General features: G+C 42.2%; 1 long non-coding RNA gene across 2 annotated transcripts in view; it reads right to left on the reverse strand.

Moving 5' to 3' along the window:
• The window catches only part of LOC143438591 (uncharacterized), a 33,918-nt gene that overhangs the window by 7,791 nt on the left and 3,600 nt on the right, over positions 1 to 22,527 (reverse strand). The window contains exon 4 of one of the 2 annotated variants that reach the window (XR_013107329.1): positions 17,433 to 17,744. The exons of the other annotated variant lie outside the window; for it this stretch is intronic. This is a non-coding gene — a long non-coding RNA (uncharacterized LOC143438591). Of the gene's footprint in view, positions 1 to 17,432; positions 17,745 to 22,527 lie in introns of those variants that run through there. 2 annotated transcript variants of the gene reach the window in all.

Below are 22,527 nucleotides of genomic sequence, written 5' to 3' on the forward strand. Positions count from 1 at the left end.
CAAACTTTCTACAATCCTCCTGACTCTCCCTTCCAAATAGATTGATTATAGGCATGTATACTAATACCAGGCTATAACATAAATCATTTTTATACCGTTTGGTAGTTAGATCACATATAAAATATTATATATGGTAAAAATAATAAAATCAAAACAATAATCAAGTTATATGACAAAAGGCACACAAACTATTAAAAGTCACCCTTGGGCTGGGTAACCAGGTCAATAGTAGAAACAATGCCCAGTACTACAGGGAAAAAGGCCATTCATCCCTTTGGCCTAGCAGTTCCAATTTAAGAAGTGAAAATGCTATACATATGAAGATTCATTACTTAAGCAACAACTTACTGGGAGCTTAACTTGTGACAGGTTGAGTTGGACAATGGAAATAAGACAGATTAACAAAATTAAGACAAGACCATGTCTACATTCTAATAAAATGAAACAAACTAAGCCTGCTAAAAGATGAAATGTTATGTCAGATGACAATAAGTGTGAAAATCAAGCAGGGAAGAGACTCGGAGGGTTAGCAGGGAGATTGGTGGAAACCTTAGTTGAGTGGCAGGGAATTACTAATTGAAAAGATGAAGTACCATTAGAAGTTATGGGAATGAGACTATGTCAGCTGACCTTGGTTGCCAACTTGTTTATATAGGAAATCAACAAAAATCCAAGTGTCTGGCCATGTCTGTGAGGGATTTTCTTTTCTTTTCCCCTGCCCCCTTTTTGTTTGAGACAGTCCTGGCTGTCATGGAACTCACTCTGTAGACCAGGCTGGCCTCAAACTCGGAGATCCACTTGCCTCTGCCTCCTGAGTGCTGGGATTAAAGGCATATACTACCATTACATATAAAAAAGGTTTACATTTTATATTTCTAATCTTTTATGTGTAGGGATCTATGTAATTTGATATATGTGCCATTTAAGTGCTACAAAATAAGCATGTTATGAGGTCAACAAAATATAGTAGTATAAAACTAAAATAGTCATTCTGTGGGAACATGTCAAGTGACTAAAGAAATGGAAGAAATTCATAAGTAGGTATGATATATTTAGAATACTAAAACCAGCTCAGATCAATGAAATGAGGATAGTCTAATACAGAGACTTTTGCTTAAAGTACTGAATGGTGCACTGGTTAATTGTATGTCAACTTGACACAAGCTAGAAGCTAGAGTCATTTCAGAAAAGGAAACCTCAGTTGAGAAAATGCCCTTACCAGGTTGTCAAGCCTGTGGTGCATTTTCTTGATTGATGATTGATGTGATTGAGCTCAGCTCACTGTGGGCAGTGCCGTCCTTGGGCTAATGGTTCTGAGTGCTATGAGAAAGCAGGCTAAGCAAGCCATGAGGAGTAAGCCATGTTCCTTCACAGCTTCCTCTCAGTGATGGTCTTACAAGCTGGAAGGTAAAATAAACCCTTTCCTTCCCAAGTTACTTTTGGTGACCGTGTTTTATCACAGCAGTAGAAATCCTAACTATGGCAGATGATAAATAATTCAGGGTAGCACATATATTTAATTCTGCTGATAAAATATGAAGGTATCCATCCACAATAATTATTTGAATAAATTGCTGTGATCCAGTAAAACTTTATTAATAATATACGCTGGTACAATTTCTGATTCCTGATCTAATTCACAGTGGTGGAACAACTAGCTCTCCACTTCAACAATTAAAGAAAAGGGCCATTTATTTGAGAGAGATCAAGGCAGGAAAGCACAAGAGTTGAAAGAGAAGGGTAATGACATAATTTTATTATAATATCAAAAGTAAAAAATTACTTTTAAAACTTTCTAATACTAACAAGAAAGTAAGATGGTATAAAAGAGCCTGGGGCTGGTGAGATGGCTCTGCAGGTAAAGGTACTGGATGGAATCCACACAGTGAAAGGAAACTAATTGATTCTCACAGTCTTCTCTGGTCTCCAAATGTGTGCCATGGTACAAATGCAATTCAGTGTTTAAAACAAAAGATAGTTTGGTTTAATCTTATGACATTAAGAACATTTCAATATAATGAAAACAATCGAATAAATTATCTAAAAATGCTGGGGTAATGCTCAGAAAAGCACGGTGAACACATGGAACAGTTAATTTGCTAAAAAGTGGTGATCTGATCGGTGACATGAACTAAATACTGGAGTACTGCTTCAAGACAAACCTATGGCTCTGTGGGGAAGGAATGACCAACTCTACCCAAAGAAAGAATTATAGTGTGGCTTTCCTCAGTAAGCAGGGAATTCAAAAGGATTCATTTTGATCAAGAATGTGAACCTAGAAATGGTAAACCAGGGGCACACAAGGCATAACAACTCCTGTCACAGCTCAACCCTGACTGCCTTAAAGTGGTCCTTCTCATCCTAGAGAATACTGTAACATCTTTTCCAAACACTGTTAACATCATTTGGAGTTGCTACAATTTTTTATGTACAATATCTAATGGCATGCCAAAACATGGACATTTTTCCAAATTCAAAGGGAAAACATACAGTTAACATATAAAATATGACCCATATAATGGAGCAAGGATTTACAGCCATACTGTATTCCTGGTGGAGGCTCCTGCCCATGTTGGTTGGATTTTGTTAACTTGACACAAACTTAACACAGAAAATGCCTTTATCAGACCACCTGTAGGTAAGTCTACAGAGCACATTCTTGATTAAAAATTGATGTGTCTGACTCACTGGGTGATACCACCTCTGGGTAGGTGGTCCTGTGTTGTACAAGAAAATATGCTGAGCAAGCTATGGATGGCAAGCCATGAGGAGTAAGTGCCCTTCTATAGTCTCTGCTTCAGGTCATGCCTCCAGTTTCCTGCCCTGAGTACCTGTCCTGAATTCCCTTCATAAAGCACTGTAGGATAAAATAAACTCTTTCTTTCACAGGGTGCTCTGTGGTCCTGCTGTTTAACACAGCAAACTAAACTAAACCAACACACACCTATATTTTCATCATTTGAGGGTTGAGACAGGAGGACTACAATGAGAGCTCAAGGCCAGGAAGAACTACAAATTTGAGATTTGAGATTCTGTCTTAAAATAAAATAAATAAAAATTTAAACAAAGAAAAAAACGATTTGAGAAAATTAGGATAGTGGGAAAATAATCTCAGAAGGAAAGCATAAAGTAAATAGTTAACTCCAGTGGGTTCTAGTGTTGTGTTGGTTCATTTCTGTCAACTGAACCCAAGTGAAAGAAGGAAACCTTAACTGAGGGATCATCTCATCAGATTTCCTGCAGGAACGTCTGTGGGGGCATTTTCTTTTACTGATGTCAGAGGGCCCAGCCCACTGTGGGGTTTATCACAGGCAAGTGGTCTTGGGCAGTACAAGAAAGCAGGCTGAGCAATCTATAGAGAGCAGTTAAAAGCAACATTCCTCCATGGTCTCTGTTGCAGTTCCTGCCTTGAGTTCCTGCCCATGCTTCCCGTTCTTAATAGACTGTAAGCTGTAACATGAAATAAACCTTTCTTCCTTAGGTTGTTTTTGGTCAATGTTTTATTTTGGCAACAGAAAGTAACTGTCTTAGTTAGGGTTTGGCCATGCTGTTTTGAAGAGGGCAGTGGAAGGACTTTAGAGCTATGGGCTAGAACATTCACTGATTACGGAGACAAATGCAGATTATGGAGACCTGACTTTTAAAGTTTTGAGGGAATTTTGGAAATTTCCCAAGACTTTTCACGGGTCGTTCCTGTGCTAGTTTATGTCAAGAATCTGTGGGGTTTGGCTTTTTGGAGGCTAAAGAATCAGCTGCAATTAACAAGAAACAAGCACCACAGAGGGAAAACCTTTCTTTGTTTTACTGAGATAATGGGTGCTGGTTAGCCAGGGTTGAAAAAACATCTGTGATTAAGGGATCAGAATAACTGAGGTGAAATTCAGGAAGGATTTCCTCAGGATCAGCACACAGAAGCTGTGGTCCAGAGGTAATCAATGCTGCATCTCAGACTAGCTGCTGAGCTTGGCAAGTGTAAGACTCTCCTAAATGTGCCTGGTCTGGAAAGCAGCTGAGGCTCGGCACTGAGAGATGCCAAAAGAGGTCATTGGCGAAGATGCACCCTCAGCTGTAGTGGAGATTTAGTATTTGAGATGCAGGACTGTGGGGTAACACCACCAAGGCCAGCAGCAGGTATGGAGTGGAGCCAGCATGAGCCTAAGAGACAAGCTTTGTGTGCTGTGGATGCAGAGTTGGAGAGATGAGCCTTTTCAAAGCCAGAAGATCATGAGTGATCTCCAGGTGTCAGACACTGAGCTATTTACACTGTTGAATTTGGGTTTTCCTCTGATATGACTGCAACTCATCCCTTTAAAGTAAGCATATTCATTTATTTTACAGGAACCCATAGTTTAAAAAACTGAATTTCTAAAAGTAACTTAGATTTTTAGATAGCTGGAATTTTTATATAACCATGGGACTTTTAGAAGTTGGACTGTCCACTATGAAACTAATGTTCCATCTTGTGAATAATCAAGAAGGAAAGGTTATGGTTGAATAGTGATGTGTTTGTGTGTCAAGTTGAGAAAGGGTTGTTAGTATTCCTTCTATGGTCTGCCCCACAGTTATCTGGCAATAGCCAGGTATGCCTGACTTAGTATAAAAGGGGCTATTTGCCCCTTCCTCACTCTTATCCTCTTACTCTCTGCTCCTCCTCCCTCTCTCCCCACCCACCTTCTCTCTACATGTTCCTGGCTGGCCTCTCTTCTCACTCCCACTCCCCCTCACCCCTCCTCCTCCTTCTTCTACTCTTCTCCTCTTTCTCCCTTCTCTCTCCCCCCTCCTCAATTCCCCTCCCCATGCCCCAAATAAACTCTAATCCATACTGTATCTGTTGTATGGCTGGTACCTGAGGGGGAAGGGATACCTCATCATGGGCCCACAGAGGCACCCCCTATACACACCATATCTCCCTTCTACAAATATATACTTGGTCCTATTTTTATTTTATTTTGTTTTGTTTTGTTTTTATATAAAATATAACATTGTTGGCCTAATTCCTATTTACAAAATTCCAGGTTCACATCTGCCATGGCCACATATAATTTCAGCCGTATTGGATAGCATGCTAGACCTATCCACCCAAACACAGGCAAATTGTTAAGCAACCCTTCCCACTAGTCAGGGTAAATGTCCCCTGTTCCCAAGGGAGGGCTGTTGAGCTCCCAGCCACTTTGTGATGTCCTTGAGGATGAAGGTATGCACTCATAGTCATGACTGGCTGTCTCACTGACTCTTTGTTCTAGGACCTCTACTCTTTGATGAGCTACCTCTTCCACCTGGAGATAGTTTTCTCTCTAGGCTTCTCCCCAGAAAAAATCCTAGGTTGGGCCTAGGTAAACCATTCTCCTGCCATCTGTTACTCAGGGCATGGACCCAACCTCTGTTATTTTAATTAATATAGCACTGTTGGTAAATCTCCAGCCCAAATAAGACCAGTCAAAAAAAAAAAAAACACACCTCAATAATTATGAATGTATGCTGCACACCTAGATCAGGCAAATTCACCGCTTTGCTACTCTATTCCCTAGCTATGAGACCCTTATAACTTGTGGGTTATTTAGACTCTGCATTTGTCCGTTCACCTCCCGCTTCCCTATCATTCTCCTCAGTTGTCTTTTCTCTTGTTATCTCCCTCCCTGCTCTCTTCCCACCAACCTTTATTTCTCCACCTCCCCTTCTTCTGCCCAGTCATTGGCTCCAGACTTTATTTTATAAATTAAGGTGGGCAGAAGGTTCACTAAAATTCACCTGTATAATGATTCACTCCTCCTCTGCAGCCCTTCCCAGGAAAGGGGAACTATCAACAAAATACAAGGCCGGGGCTATCCCCAACACTTCCCCTTTTCTGTCCAATTAAAAGACTTGTTTTTCCCAGATATAAGTTGAACACAACTATATTTCCATATTGTAATTGTTAAAGTACAAGATAGACATTTTGCATTTTCTTTGACAGTTCTTTCAATGTTTTCTATGGTATCTTCTGCACCTGAGATTTTTTCTTCTCTTGTATTTTGTTGGTGATGCTTGCATCTATGACTCCTGATTTCTTTCCTAGGTTTCTATCTCCAGGGCACTCACCCTTTGTGATTTCTTTATTGTTTCTGCTTTCATTTTATGTCCTGGTTGGTTTTGTTCAATTCCTTCACCTGTTCGGTTGTATTCTCTTGTAATTCTTTAAGGGTTTTTTTATGTTTCCTCTTTAAAAGCTTCTACCTGTTTACCTGTGTTCTCCTCACATTCTTTGAGAGTATTATTTATGTCCTTCTAAAGTCCTCTATCATCATCTTTAAAAGTGATTTTAAATCTGAATCTTTCTTCCCTAGTGATATGAAAAATTCAGAACTTACTTGTGTGGAAGAACTAGGTTCTAATGATGCCAAGTAACCTGGGTTGCTGATGCTTATATTCTTGTGCTTGCCTTTCGCCATCTGGATCTCCTAAGTGCTATCTGCCCTGTCTCTGACTGGAGCCTGTGTTTTCTGTTATCTTGGTTGTATCAGAACTGTGTGGGTTGGGTGTTACTACTGGGGTTAGAGCTGGGGCCCAAGATCTGCTCAGTGCTCAGGCACAGACAGGAAGGTACCAGTGCTCCTGGCCAGGAGTGAGTTTCTGGGTCCTAGTGGGTCCCAGTTACTCCCTGTTTGGGGCAGGTGTTTCTGTCTCCTTACCTAAGGGACTGCCTGACTTAGCTCCTGGAAGGCCCACTTCCTCTGAGTTCTATGAGATTGGGGGCAGAGCTGCTGCACAGGATCTGCTCAGTGCTCAGGCACAGACCAGAAGAAACCATTGCTCTGGACCATGAGTGAATTTCTGGGTCCTAGTGGGTCCCAGGTACTCCTTGTTTGGGGGCAGGTTTTGCTGTCTTTTTACCTAAGATACTGCTCCAGTTAGAGCTTCTGGGAGGCCCACTTCCTCTAGGTTCTGTGAGATTGGTGGCAGAACCATCACTCAGGATCTGCTCAGTGCTCAGGCCCTGTTTCTTTTTCTTTTCTTTGAAAGATGTCACTCAGAGGGCAGGTTTTCTTTCTCAGTTAAGTCTCCCTGTGTCAGGGTCAGCTTTCCTTATACACTGAAGGCCTAAAATCAGCCATAGGCCTAAGTCAGCCTGCTAACACAAACTCTCGGGTCTCTGTGGAAAAACAATGAAACAGATAGCTATAAGATATTGTAAACAGGCATCTTTGGTGGAAATTTAACAGCTTGGTTAGGAACAAGTAGTCATAGGTCTTGTGGATAGTCATAGACCTTGGGTAGCCTTGGTGAATAGTACCAACATATATAAGGACAAGTGAATCATAGGCAGAGTCATAGTGTCCTGTTCCCTGAACCTTCACCCAACTGACACTCTGTTCTGGATAATATCTGTACTCCTCTTGAATACCTACTCTCCTGTGTCATCCCCTTCCCCACATCCTGGCATTTTGTGTATATAACTCCTGTATGAAAAAAGTAAAATTACAGTTTGTTCAGCCTATTGACAAGCCATCATTCTTTGTGTTTGCCAGTTTTTCCTCCCATCCTTTCTTAGGTAATGTCCCTGGAACCTGTTAAATGCCCTGCTGGACAGGACATCTCTGAACACACACACAATCACACACACACACACACACACACACACACACACACACAGACAGACACACACACACACACACACACACGTAGTGTGGCTGCCTAGGCTGACTCTAAATCCAACTTCATAACTAAAATCAGTTGCCACAAGTATGTCTGACTATTTATTGTTTGGCTAATCAGAGCCATGACCGGGGTCTCTCCTTCTAGAATTTCTTGTTGGACTGAGCTCACCAGCCCCACTGTGAAGTCACAATTCAGTGTTGATTTCAACATCTAGGGAGAAGCACAAATGCAGTCCCAGGGCTTTTAAAGGCTTGAGGAACAGGAGGACCATGCTAGTTAGTGAGTTCAAGGCTAGTCTAAGCTCTACAACCAGAAAATGTTACAAGTAAAAATGGTGTTATAATACCTCCAATAAATGTACCAAAGTGTAAATCCATTTGGTTGTCTGACAAGCAGTGAGGATTCCAATTTCTACCCGCTGCCATGGCTTCACCTATTCTGAATATTTTTAAATATAAAAATTATGTGTGTGGATGGAGGGTGTGTGTGCATGTATGGGTGGTCCATGTGTGTATATGTGTGCATCTCTGTGTGTGTACATGTATGTGTGTGGGTGGTTGGTTGCATGTGAGTGAGTGTGAACATGCACATACATTTGCATTCTGAGGCTAGAGAAAGATGGCAGGTCTCATGCTTTATCACTCTCTGCCTTGTTGCCTTAATATCTCACCAAACCTGGAGTTCAACTGGCAAACAGCAAGCCCCAGCAATCCTCCTGACTCCACCCTCCACAGCACTGGAATTAGAGGCATACATGAGCATGCCTGACATTTCATATGAGTGCTAAGGATTTTTACTCAGCTCTTTATCTTTACACAGCTATGAGCCATCTCCCAGGTCCTTTCTAAACACTTCTTACAAATGAAATTGTAAAACTGGTGTAGTTCTTTAACATGTAATCCCAGCACTCAGGAGTTATAGGCAAGGAGATCAGAAATTCAAAGTTATCTTCAGATACACTGAATTGAAATTGAGCCTGGGTAACTTGAGACCTGGTCTCAAAATACCAAAATCAGTGAGAACAAACAAAGAAAAACACACAGGATCTCTTGGCTGGCTCCTTGCCTTCCCATGTTAGCATGTAAAATCACAGCCTGTGTCCTTATACCTTTTGACTGATGACTCTTTAGCACTTAATTTATATACATATGTGTGTACATATGGGCATGCTCAAGCCATGACATGCACAGGTCAGAGGACAATAGTGGGACTGGATATTCTCCTGAGGGTCTCTGGGGTGACGCTTAGATTATCAGCTTGGCAGATGGAGTCTTCATCCACTGAGCCCTTTCTCTGGTTCTGACTGGTAATCTTGGTGGCCTTTTCTGTTTGTCACAGGTCACAGTCATCAGCTGTTTCACATGTGCCTCATCCTGGGCACACACTTGCAGATGGAAGCCATTTTTCTGGACAAGACACTGAGGAAGGAGTGGCTCTTGGCTACTTCCAGACCCTTCTCTTTGCCTCAGATAGCAGCAGCCATGCTTCTGTGCATCATCTTCAGCCTCAGCAACATTATTTATTTCTCAGCTGCCCTTTATCAGATCCCTGAGCCTGAATTAACATGTAAAACATGTGATTTCAGAATGTGCCAAACTTCATGTTAAGCAGTTGGTATGATGCTGGCTTACAGTGGCCAAATGCATTCATAGCAACTGATGTCTTGACATTTTTTAATGGGTTTATATTGAAAAAAAGGATTTAACTGGGTAGAGTTCTCTTCACATGCATTGATTCTGTATGTGTTCTGTAAAAGGAAGAATTTGGGCATGGGTCCTGGATAAGAATACATATTAAGTTTAAAAATTGGGGTGTTGAGGAACTGGGGTATAGCTCATATTCTTTTCTAAAATATACAGAGCCATGTTTTTGTTTGTTCCTTTATGTTGGGCTCTTTGTTTGTTTGTGACAGGGTCTCACTATGTAGCTCAGGATGTCCTGAAATTTACTATGTAGACCAGGCTGGCTTTGATCTCACAGAGATATGCCTGCCTCTGACTCCTGAGTGCTGGGATTAAAGATGGGTACCACTACACTAAAGCCCTGGTTTTGATCCTCAGCACAGTAGAACTTGGTCCTGTGGCTCATGCCTACAATTCAAGCACAATGTAAGCAAAATCAGAGAATGCGGAGCTTAAACCCATCCTTGGCTACTTAGTTTGGGACCATCCATGGATACATGAGATTCTATCTCTAAAAATATAGTTCTCAATTCTATTTAAACAGTCATATTAAGCATACTGCCCACCTCTCTAGTTTTTGTATTGATGTTTAAAAACAGAAGAGGCTACATTTGATGAATTTTGTATAGCTAAGTTTTTTCCCCAGATGAGTGAGATGGTTCAATGAGTTAAGAAGCTTGCTGCCAAGCCTGACAACAGGAATTTGATCCCCAAAACCTGCTGCAAAGTATTCCACAGCACAGACAAAATGTGATGGCCTCTGGGGCTAAGTGATGTCATCCCAACTGTTAGGGATCCCTGTCTCCTTTTCAAGTAATGGAGGAGCCATCTTTGGAGATATCACATGCCTGACATTGTGTGGCATATGAATATGCTGCCAGACTTGGTATGTATGTAAATGCTGTTGACTTCACCAGTGGGACAGACAAATGTACTGGCTTCAACCTTTCCTGTGAAATAGAAACACACGTAAGCTTGTGACATGCATTTCCTGGGGTAAACTAGGGGTTCTGCTTTCCTACATTAAATGTGGGTTTTTGTAGAGGAAATGTAGACAGAAGCACATCCCCAGAATTCCAGCACAGGAGGGCAGGGGCAGATGCTAAAGACATTTGTTGTGTCTTTTATTTGCAACTAGATCAAAGTTCCAGTAACTTGCCATCTATATGTTTGTCCCTGTTTTCTCTCCAGAGTCTTTCACTATTGATATTTTTTAACTTGTTAAATGAAAATGAAGTCCCATGGGTTAAACCCTAGACTAAAATGTAAGTAAAGCCAGAAGGCTTGAAGGAGAGACTCTCAGATGTGTATGCTGATTTTAAAACACCAGTGTCTTGTGTGCAGATGAAATGTGGTCAGCCAGCCTCCTGACTGCTGGCTCAGCCTCACAGTCAGGATTTGTGCCTTCTTTCCCACAATGGGTGCCAATTTGCCTTCTTAATGACAAGCCTAACTAAACCCCTTCTTAAAAAATAACCAACAAGAAATCACAAAATAAAACAATAAGAACAACAAAAACCCAAAAGCCAACTCTGCTGAGGGTCATAGCCTTGTGTAACAACCTCTTCAGCCTTACACAGAAAATACTTGTGCAGGGACATCTAACCATAGCTGCCTGTCCATCCTTGGACCAATGTTACCTTGTTATTGATGCTTATAACCAAAGACTGCTGTGTTCTAATACAGCATAACATCTTCATTTTGCCTTAAAAATATGATCTTATAGGGGTGTAGATGGCAAGCTGTGCAAGCCTCAAGGTGAGTTCAGCCCCCACATACACCATGGAAACCTAACTGTGGTTGCATGTACCTATAATTGCATCTCTGGGAACAAATATAGGCAGGTGCTGGGAAGTCACTGGCCAGGTATGCAAACAGAGCAGTTTAGTGAGAAGTCCTGTTTCAGCAAGGTGGGGAAGCAATGGAGGTAGACATTCTGATATCAGCCTCAGGTCCTAAGTGCAATAGCATGAGTGGGTGTGACCAGGCACACTCACCCTTGATTAGACTCTGTATATGCACTTCATTTATCAGCACAAGTGCAGCTATTACACTGCTGTTCTAGATTAATTTATCTTTGGAAAAAGTCTGTTATTTAGGTTCATGATACCGATCATGGCAATTACTTGTTTGTTGCATTCATAATATATGTTTAGCATTTTATAGTGTTTTCCGGGAGTTCAGAAATGCTGACACAAAACAAATTTTAACAGAAGCCCACCAGCCCCTGATCTTCACCTGGTAATTGTGGGAAGCCATGGCATCGCCTTACTTTTGGTAAACACTCACCCTTGGCTCTCCTATCTACTATTCTTCTTTCTGCTTACTTCACTTGTCAGTTCTTCTTACTTCTTACTTCACTACTTCTTCTTCTTCTTCTTACTTCACTTGTCAGTTCTTACTTCACTTGTCAGTTCTGAGAACTTCAAACAAGGCCTAATAGACACTCACCTTAGTAACCCTTCCTCCTGATCTCTAGATTTAGCCAACACCCTGCTAGATAGATGTTTTTAGAACCCCTGGTAACAGAAAGGCTTTGTATGAATAACTTAGTTAGACCCCACAGCTGCAGCTAGCTTCCTCCACCTGCAAAGCCCTCTTTCCTTTCCTACCCCTCCCCATATCCTGTTTTCAGAGTATATAACCTGTGTGAACAATAAAATCTTTGCCAGCTTGATCAGACTTCTTGACTTGCTGTGCCTCCTTATTTTCTCATGCATCTCAATACTCTCCACAGGGTCTAAGGTCCCCACTTGATTGTCCAGCTGGCCTGGACAGGTAATGACTTTGGGGGACTGTATATGACAATGCTGGATCCTCTTTGCTGACTCTTGAATATCCTCTGTACTAGGACTAAGCAGCTCAGCCATGTCAATGTTCTTGCCAGCAGCCCAGAGCCTCACTGTCCAATGATAAGCACCAATATATTTTGCATGTGAATGGTCAATAAATAAGGTTTCATCATTTTATTGTCAGTTACCTTAACCTGGGGAAGGGAGAATGAGTGGTATAATTATATAGGGTGGTAAGTTTCTGGTACATAAATTGCAAACTACCTAACAAATTTTGTTCTTTAGCAACAATCTGACACTATCAGTGGCATCCCCATCTACTGCACATTCCCACAGCCCCAATTTTATAAGTGAGGGGAGGTAAAAAGTTGGGCTTGTTGTGTGGCTCAGTTGGTACAGTTTTTGCCTGGCATGCATGCAGTTCTTGGCTTTGACACTAAGCACTGCATAAACTGGGCATGGTGTACATGCCTGTGATCCCAGCATTTGGGGTATGAGGATAGGAGTTTCAGGCCATATTCAGTTTCATAGTGAGTTTGAGGCAAGTCTGAGGACCATTAGGTAATTAACAATGATCATTCTATTTAGTGGCCCTCAACTGGTGGGTCATCACCCCATTGCAGGTCAAATGACCCTTTTACAGGTGTTCCCCAAGACCAGTGGAAAAAACAATACCAAAAACTGTAGGTGCAGGGCTGACACTCTAGAAAAGAGATTTGAGAGAACTCTTCTAGGCCTGCTTTTGTGGGCCTACTGCTGGCTGGGAAGATAAGTAGGGAAAAAGATATTCTCTGCCAAGGAAACATGCCTTGTCCATCAGGGCATTGAACTGGGTCCAGGGAGATCACCTGAAAGAGAGAATGTTGGAACATGCAAAAGCAAAGAAAGATGGCTTGTCTATTGGCTGATCAAACTGTAATTTCTACTTTTCCACACAGGGATTATAAACACAGGCAGGATATGGGGAAGGAGATAACACAGGAGTGTAGGTGTTCAGGGGGAGTACAGATATCTTCCAGAACAGGGTATTGGCTGGGTGAAGGTTCAGGAAACAGGTCACTATGACTCTTGTTTATGAATCACTTGCCCTTATCTAAGTTGGTACTATCTACCAAGGCTGCCTATCCACAAAGTCTATGACTATCCAGGCTGGTAAATTTCCAGCAAAGCTGCCTGTTTACAATATCTTATAGCTGTCTGTTTCAGTGTTTTTCCACAAAGACCCAAGACTTTGTGTTAGCAAGCTTACTTAGGCCTATTGCTGATTTTAGGCTTTCAGTGTATAAGCAAGGCTGCCCCTGACAGAAACAGATTTAGGGAGCTGGGAGAAAGGTAGCTCAGAGAATTTCATGACCACTTTGATAAGCCCACAGCTCTGGGGAGGCTTCAAGGGGCCACAGGAACCAGACTGGCTGGTGAGTAGTGGGCAGACATTTTGGGCCTTGGGGTCAGCAAGAGTTGTCTTATTGGAAGGAGAGGAGTCAGGCCAGTCATTCTAGAAATGTCCAAGGTCACTCTGAAAGATAATGACCAAATTCTTTTCTTTTTGTTTTGTTTTGTTTTGTTTTTTTGAGACAGGGTTTCTCTGTGTAATCCTGGCTTTCATGGAACTCACTCTGTAGACCAGGCTGGCCTCAAACTCAGAAATCCACCTGCCTCTGCCTCCCAAGTGCTGGGATTAAAGGCTTTCACCACCATCACCCAGCATGAACAAATTCTTGATTCTGAAACTGCTCTGATTTTTCTCCCAAGAGACTGCCCCAGGGCTTTCCTGAGCTGCTTTATAACTGTATGGAATGCATGGAGTTGGGTAATAAAGCACCTCAGGCAGGCAATTACCAGCTGCTATCTTGTCTGAGCATCAGCTTTCTAGAACTGGCTCTGCTTTGTCCTCCTTGAAGAGTAGATGAAAATGAGCTCAAAGATACCTTAGTTCACCCTAATGTTGTCCAACTGTGTAAATGAACACAGTGAGGCCTAAGCATGCTGAAATATAAGATACAAGCAGGAGAAGCACTGGATAGATACTTGGCTATTCAGAAAAATCCTCAGGTGATCTCATACCTGATTCTGGGAATGAATCCTGGGACCCTATGCATCGGATTCACCCAGTGCAAAACTTAAACTCAACATTAGACCTACCAAGAGAGAGAGAAACATGTCCTGGGGATTGAACTTGGGCTTGGAGTCAGGCATCCTTACAGGCTTATTCAGCTCACTAACTCCAATCCTAATTTTTAAAAGAAAAAAAATACCCTGGCAGTGGTGGCACATGCCTTCAATCCCAGCACTTGAAAGGCAGATTTCTGAGTTCCAGGCCAGCCTGGTGTACAGAGTGAATTCCAGGACAGCCAGGGCTACACAGAGAAACACTGTCTTGAAAAAAACAAAAGAAAAAAAAAAGAAAAACAGAAACATAATTTTGGATTCAGAAATATACTGCAAAATGTTAGAAATATTTCCAGTTCCTAGCCCCTTCTCAATAGTGGGAGATTCGGTCTCAGCAGACAGTTAGCCAGGATATATTTTTTGACTTGCTCAGTCCTTGACTGTGGGGCATGTTTTACACTTACTAAACCATGCCAGGGTGAGAAAGGGTGTCATTAGAAGTTTGTTGTGTCTCAGTTTCCTTCCCTCTGGAATAGTCTAATTGTCTTAGCCATTGCTTCTTAACCTGTGAGTTTTGACTTTTTGGGGTCAAACAACCCTTTTATGAGATTTATCTAAGACCACTGGAAAACAGATATTTACATTATGATTCATAACAATAGCAAAATTCCAGTTAAGAAGTATCAATGAAAATAATTTTATGGCTGGGGGTCACTACAACATGAGGAATTGTATTAAAGGATCGCAGCATTTGGAAGGTTGAGAACTACTGCTCTAAGCAGTCTAAACTACTGGGATAATTACTTCTACTTTCTCTGTGTGCTATTCATTTGAAATATGGCTTGCAAGTCTATTTTTATTCCATGTAGGTTTATTATATGGGCTCCTTTTACCTGATCTTGTTTCAGGAGTATATAAAAGATAAATTCCTAGCCTTTTACACTGTACAGAAGCCTAGGAACCTGAAACAGTGAAGGCAGATGATAAGCAGTCAGTCATGGTGACTGAGGTGGGTGGAATGTTGTTCGAGTTACAGCATGGTCCTTTCTCCATTTTATCTCCTCTCACACCTGAACTTCAGCAGTTGCTTTTCATTGGCATTTATAGGCTTCCCACAGCTGGACTTGCTTCTCTGTGTGTTTTAGCTACTTGTAGTTAACCATCACACTGTGTATTTGGAGCAAAATATAGTTTTAAGCATCTGTAGTGCCGGTCCCCTTTCAATGCTTTGCACAAGACCTTCTTGTCCAGAAATTAAGGTATAAGTACCAGACCTACAGTCCTACCCAAGAGAAAGAAAAGTATGTGTAAGTGTGTGTTTGTGAATACACACTTTTATGCAAGTTACAGCTCTTTCTTTCATAATCACCCAAATGAAGAATACATTAAAGCCCTACCAGCTAAGGACTGGATGAACCTTTAATGGTTCGTACTAAAAGGGTTAAAATTTTTCAAAAACCCTTAACAGACTGAACAGAACCAACAGTGCAGGTCAGCTTGGTCGTGAGCTCTGTGTTTCAGGAAATTGGCTGACCACAAGATAAACAATTGGTTACAAATAGGCTCTTAGAAAATAGCCTATACAAAATGTTACCCATGACTATTCCTTGGACCCTGTCACAAACTGGATAATGGGCTGATACTTTCCACAGGTGCTTTCCAATATCCCCCCCCCTTCACTCCCCCTGGGTTGTGGTGCTCCCCTGGAGTTGTTTTTTGGCTTTAAATTCTGTCTCCACAGCCCTGGGGTCAGACCCCATTGCCCCTGCATGGGCTACAAGTCTTGACCTCAACATGTTGATTGAAATATCCCTCTTGCTGATTACATCAAGTTCGGTGTCTTGTGAGTTAATGGGTGGCTTCGAATTCTTGAGGTTTGGGTGAGGTCCTCCCTTTGTGGGGGCCTTACATTTTTTGGTTCCCTGACAGGGAAACTGCGACCACCCTAAGCTCTAAGAACCCACTTGGAGGAATGATTTCTGTGTTTTTGGTCAATTTGTTGTCTATATTGTCTCATATATTGTCTCAGTGAAAGATTTCTGTTTCTGTGTTTTGCTGTGTTTTGGGCCCATTCTCTTGTCTGTACTGTTGCATTATGCTGCTTTTGTGAAAGTACTTTTGGTTCTTTGCAGCTGTTTGCAGCCATTTCTGTCTTGAGATGAGACAAATGGAGTGATTGGCAGATGTGCTAGGGAAATCACTGGCTGCTATGCCCTGAGAGACGACTCAGAAAGACAGGGACCCCAGAGATGTCTGGGAAGTTCCCACTGGGGCTGGAGAGGAAGTGGAATCCCTCCTGGCTGACACTAGGTGCTGGGGAGGATATGAAATCCCTCCTGGCTGGCACTCTCGAATAAGACAGGTTTTTGTTAGTCTTTCTATGTATATGTTTTGTCTGGGTTTTATGTTATTTGTGATGATGGGACAGACTGTGACTAAAGTTTAATTTTAGACTATTAGACTGAAGTTAAAACCAGAACACATAACTTATCAGTTGAGATCAAGAAAGACTTTTTGTGCCTCAGAGTGGCCGTCATTTGATGTTGACTGGCTGCCAGAAGAGACTTTTGACTTGACTATTATTTTTGAAGTTAAAGCTATTATTTTTCAGGAAGGACCATGGTCATATCCCGATTGACAGCCATACATTACTCTGTGGCAGGACCTGGTCCAAGATCCACCACCATGGGTGAGAAAGAGGAAGCCAGGCTCCCGAGCCCTGGCTCTTGGTAGAATGAGGCACAGACCAAACTGGAAAATTAATCACCCTTTCTTTTCAGATAACCCTGCCAGTCTGACTGGACTGAAAGAGTCTTTAATGTTTTTCCACCAGCCTACCTGGGATGATTGCCAGCAACTTTTACAGGTTCTCTTTACCACAGAAGAACAAGAAAAAATTCTGTTAGAAGCCCCCCTTAACTGACCAGATTGGGACACAGGTAGGGAGTAGCTGACAGTTTACCCTGCCGGGCCCTGGTGACAAGTAAAAAGTTATAGTGTATAGAGAGATTACAAGATTATACCCTGCAAAATTTAGTTAAAAAGACAGAAACAATATATCAGAAAAGAGAGACTAAAGAGTAAAATACTGGCCAAAGTTGTAAGAGATAGAGAGAGATATAGCCACCCATGGCCACAAGTCAACTGGGTTCACCTGAAAGGGGGCTGGGAATGAAAGCGGGGGAGGGCGAGAAGAGATGAAGCCAAGACAAAGTTCTCTGATCAAGGCTCAAAGCTTTAATGTTCAGCTCTCAATTTAAAGGGGAAGGCCCAACCCACAACCCCTCCTGTTTTCAGCTGGAGATGGGTGGGATAATCCATAATCCGTTCTAGGTCACGGTCAGAGATGTCTCAAGGCAAGCCCAGGGGCAGCTCTGCTTCTGTGTTCTGTGCAGCCAAGGTGGGTAACTCCACCTAGATCCTATCACTTGGTCTGTTGTGGTAAACAAGGTCTCTCAGGCCTGCTCAAGGCTTGGGGAGGAAGCACACAGAGAGAGAAAGGGCAGGGCCTAGACAGACAGGGAGCCTGGAAAACAGAAGACATTGGGCTTGAGACTGCCCAAAGAAGAAAGAAAGAACCCATAAGGTCCTGGCTCTCAAAGAAGATGACTAGAGGGGATCCTGAGAGTGGAAGGGACACCTATGGACTTTCTGGTAGATACTGGAACAGAATATTCAGTTGTGAAACAATCATTTAGAAAATTACAAAAAAGACCATGGTCATAGGGGCAACTGGGCAGAAACAATATTCTTAGACTACTTTATGAACTGTTGATCTGGCAAAAAAAATAAGTGTCTCATTCCGGTTATTCTTGAGTACCCTATGCCTTTGTTGGGGAGAGACAAAGTTAAAGTTTACTCAGACAGGACCAGGGGTGTCTTGAGAAAACCCCTACCTCTATAATATTGGCCTTAAAACTAGAAGATGAATACCAGCTTCATGATCTTCAAGAACAGCAAGAAGCCCTGATATTAATAAATGATTAACAAAGTTTCCAAAAACTTGGACTAAAACCAATGTCTCCTCTATTGGACTGCGGCAGTACCCAATGTGTCGTGAAGCCAGAGAAAAAATTAGATCTCAAATTCATAGACTGTTACAACAGGACATTCTGGTTCCTTGCCAGTCGCCATGGAAATAGACTCTGGGACAACAGATAACTGTTGTGACACCCTACTCCCTTGAGAACATTATCTGGCAGCCCCCTGACCAATACTAATGCCCACATGAAAGGGTGATCTTTACCTCCCCAGCCTTCCTGAACCCTGCCACCTTGCTGCCTGAGACTGATGATTCCTCCCCTGTCCATTGACATTCTGGCAGAAGACCAACCTTGGCCAGGCAGTCCGAACTGGTATATGGATGGGACAAGCTTTGTGATTGAAGGTAAGCTGATGGCGGGAGGAGCAGTGGTAGATAAAAAACAAGTGATTTGGGCCAGCAGCCTGCCAGAAAGAACATTGATAACAGGTATGCTTTAGACACCACTGCCCATATTCATAGGACAATTTATAGACAGAGGGACTGCTGACTTCTGCAGGAAAAGACATTAAGAACAACAAAAAAATACTACTGAGCCTTCTTGAGGCCATCCATTTGCCTAAGAAAGTGGCCATAATTCATTGTCCTGGACATCAGAAAACTCAAGATGCTGTTGCTAAGAGAAATCAGATGGCAGATTTGACTGCTAAAAAGGCTGCTCAAAGAGCTATGATCCTGACTGTTGAAAGTCCTAAAAAATATCTTGATGTCCATGTTAAAAATAGTCCTTCCACAGAGAGAAAGATGAAGATATGTGACAAATTTACATTATTTAGCTCACCTAGGAGCTAAACACCTGAAAAACTTGATAATTTTATGTGTTGAACTTATTTGAAAAATCTGTGAGGCCTGTGCCCTGACTAACACTGGGTATTCAAGATGTCCTCCAAGAAGAAGACTTCAAAGAGACAGATCTGGGGCCTACTGAGAAGTGGACTTCACAGAAGTCAAACCTGCTAAATATGGTGGTAAATACTTGTTAGTCTTTATAAATACTTTTTCAGGATGGATAAAAGCCTTTCCTACAAAGACTGAGACTGCCAATGTGGTGGCTAAGAAGATCTTAGAAGAGAACTTCCCCAGGTTTGAAATACCCGAGATAATTGGGTCTGACAATAGACCTGCCTTTATTGCCCAGGTAAGTCAGGGACTGGCCACCTAGCTAGAGATTAATTAGAAATTACAGTGTGCTTACAGACCCCAGAGCTCAGGACAGGTAAAAAAAAAGAACTAAATTAGCCTTGGAGACTGGCAGGGGATGACTGGATAGCCCTCTTTCCTTTTGCCTTGTTCCAGGTTATGATTTAAGCTAACATCTTATAAGATTTTATGTGTGTGTGTGTGGGGGTCTCCACCACTTACTGAGATAGATAAAATATATGATTCTGATGTTGTTCTTTCTAAATCCCTGTTTGCCCACATGAAAACACTTGAGGTGGTCTGACATGAGGCCTGGGAGCAGTTAAAAGATGCTTACGAGACTAGAGACCTGAGTGTGCCTCATCAGTTCCAGGTTGGAGATGCTGTTCTCATCTGCCACCACCGGGTCAAAAACCTTGAGCCTCACTAAAAAAGGACCATACCTGGTGCTCTTGATCACCCCACAGTGGTGACAGTCAAAGACATCTCTAAATAGATTAGTTATCTTTTTAAAAAATAAATGCTGTTCAGATTTTGATGTTACGCCAAGTTTTATGATTAAAACTCTTACATCAGAAGAAATGGGGAAATAAAAGGGTTAACTTTTTTCAAAAACGCCTACAGACTGAACAGAACCAAGAGTACAGTTCAGCTTGGTCGTGAGCTCTGTGTTTCAGGAACTTGGCTGACCACAAGATAAATAATTGGTTACAAATAGGCTCTTCGAAAATAGCCTATACAAAATGTTACCCATGACTATTCCTTGGACCCTGTCACAAACTGGATAATGGGCTGATACTTTCCACAGGTGCTTTCCAATAACCCCTCTTCACTCCCCCTGGGTTGTGGTCCCGCCCCCACCGAGTTGTGGCTTTTGGCTTGAAATTCTCTCTGTCTCCAAAGCCCTGGGGTCAGACCCCATTGCCCCTGCATGGGCTACAGGTCTTGACCTCAAGATGTTGATCGAAATATAACTCTTGATGATTACATCAAGTTCGGTGTCTTGTGAGTTAATGGGTGGCTGCAAATTCCTGAGGCTTGGGTGAAGTCCTCCCTTTGAGGGGCCTTACGGTACAATGCAGTGCTATTTGGAAACGACAAGGTACAAACTGCTGGCATATGCAAAGCAGGTAAACATTTCAAAACCTTCTGCTGGATGGAAGGAGATTGGAAAAGTCAAACATCAGGGCGGGGAATCAGACAAGTGATTGTCAAGGGATGGGGGGGCGGGCCTGATGAGGAAGGGGCAGCAAAGGATAAAATTTTGAGATACAAATTATACCTCAAAATTTGACATTTTTCTTCTATTCTTTTCTTTCTTCTTTCTTTCTTTCTTTCTTTCTTTCTTTCTTTCTTTCTTTCTTTTTTTGATAGTCTTTCTATGTAGTCCTGTCTGTTTTAGAACTTCCTATATAGACTACGCTGGCCTCAAACACTTGGAAATCTAAGAGCCTCTGCCTCCTAAGTGCTGGGATTAAAGGTATGCCCAAATACACGCTGCAGCCTGACTTGGTTTCATTGTTGTTGTTTTTCTTTTTAGACAGTCTTCTGTAGTCAAGGCTGATCCTGAACAGTCTTTAGAGCTAAGAATCAACATGAAGTTCTTCGATCTGTCTGTCTCAACCTCCTAAGTACTCAGTTTATCGGCATGCACCACCAAACCCAGTATATATGGCTCCAGGGCTAGATCCCAGGGATTTGTGTATGTGAGGCAAGCAGTCTACCTCCATTGCCAGGTCAATATGATTAAGACAAAAAAGATTTGTGTGTTAGACAGCTGGAGAGATGGTTCAGCAGTTAAAAGTACTTACTGCTCTTACAGAGGACCTGGGTTTGATACCCAGTACCACATGGTGGCTCACAACAGTCTCTCACTCTAGTTTTTGGGGATCTGATGTACTCTCAGGCCTCTACAGGTACTGCACACACATGGTGTACAGACATTCAAGCAGGCAAACATTCATAAAATAAAATAAATGTCTAAAATATTTATTTTTATGTTTAATTATATATAAGTAATGTGTCAATATAAAATGAGTATCTGTCTAGGAGTATATATGCAAGTGAATACAGGTACAATTAGAGAACAGAGAGGGTGTCAGATCCCCTGGAGCTGTTAATTACAGGTGGTTGTAAGCAGCCTAAAGTAGGAGCTGGGAACAGAACTTGGGTCAACTGAAAGAGCACTGATCACCCTTAACCACTGATCCTTCAGATTTGATTTCCAAAAAAGCCTCCCAGCCAGGTGGTACTGGTACACACCTTTGATCCTAGCACTCAGGAGGCAGAGGCAGGCAGGTCTCTATGAGTTTGAGGCCAGCCTGGTTTACATACAGACAGAGTTCCAAGACAGCAAAGGCAAACAGAGATACCCTGTCTTGAAAAACCAAAACCAAAACACAAAAACAAAACAAAAAAACCCCACCATCAACAACAATAAAAGACAAAAACAAATCAAAACTAAACCAAAAAAAGTCTCCCAGTTAGGGCCCACTCTACTAAATGGAGCTGATGCCTGACACTGCTGGGGTGGCCAAGAGCCTAAGAGTGGATAGGATATGGGCCTAAGGGAAAACCAAATACTATTCTCTGTTCCGAGCTCCTCCGTGTCCCCTCCGCCCGGGAAAAGAGACACATGAGGCAATGTTCGGGTGGTTACTACAACGAGGCTTTACTTCTTGTATAAGCAGAAGCGGAAAAGACGGAAAGCCAGGAAAAGGCACTGCTTAAATACACCCTAGAGTGACGTGTTCACTTCTGATTGGCTGTTCACTCATTACCCATAATACGCCCCGGGATAGGCAGTGACTTTTGGCTTGATTTTTGCCTTTTGCACCTGCGCAGTCAGTTGTTTACTAGTGGGAGGACAGGATGCCTGCGCCATCTTGGAATGGCGGAATGTATCACCGCTAACTGTGGCTTCCTACAATTCTCTATTACTCTGCTAAAGGAACATGGCAATAAAATGTCTCCTTGGTGCCCCATTCAGCCCTCATCAGAGAAGCTTCCTCTTGCAGTAGTTGGGAACTAACATGGACATCCACCTGGATAATGTGCAGACAGCCAGAGATGTTACAACATTTAGTCTTCAATGGGATGCCTTTATCAACTCCTCCCCTCCAGGGTC

The sequence above is a fragment of the Arvicanthis niloticus genome, chromosome 25 (genome assembly GCF_011762505.2).
Source record: "Arvicanthis niloticus isolate mArvNil1 chromosome 25, mArvNil1.pat.X, whole genome shotgun sequence".
NCBI classification, from domain to species: Eukaryota; Metazoa; Chordata; class Mammalia; order Rodentia; family Muridae; genus Arvicanthis; species Arvicanthis niloticus.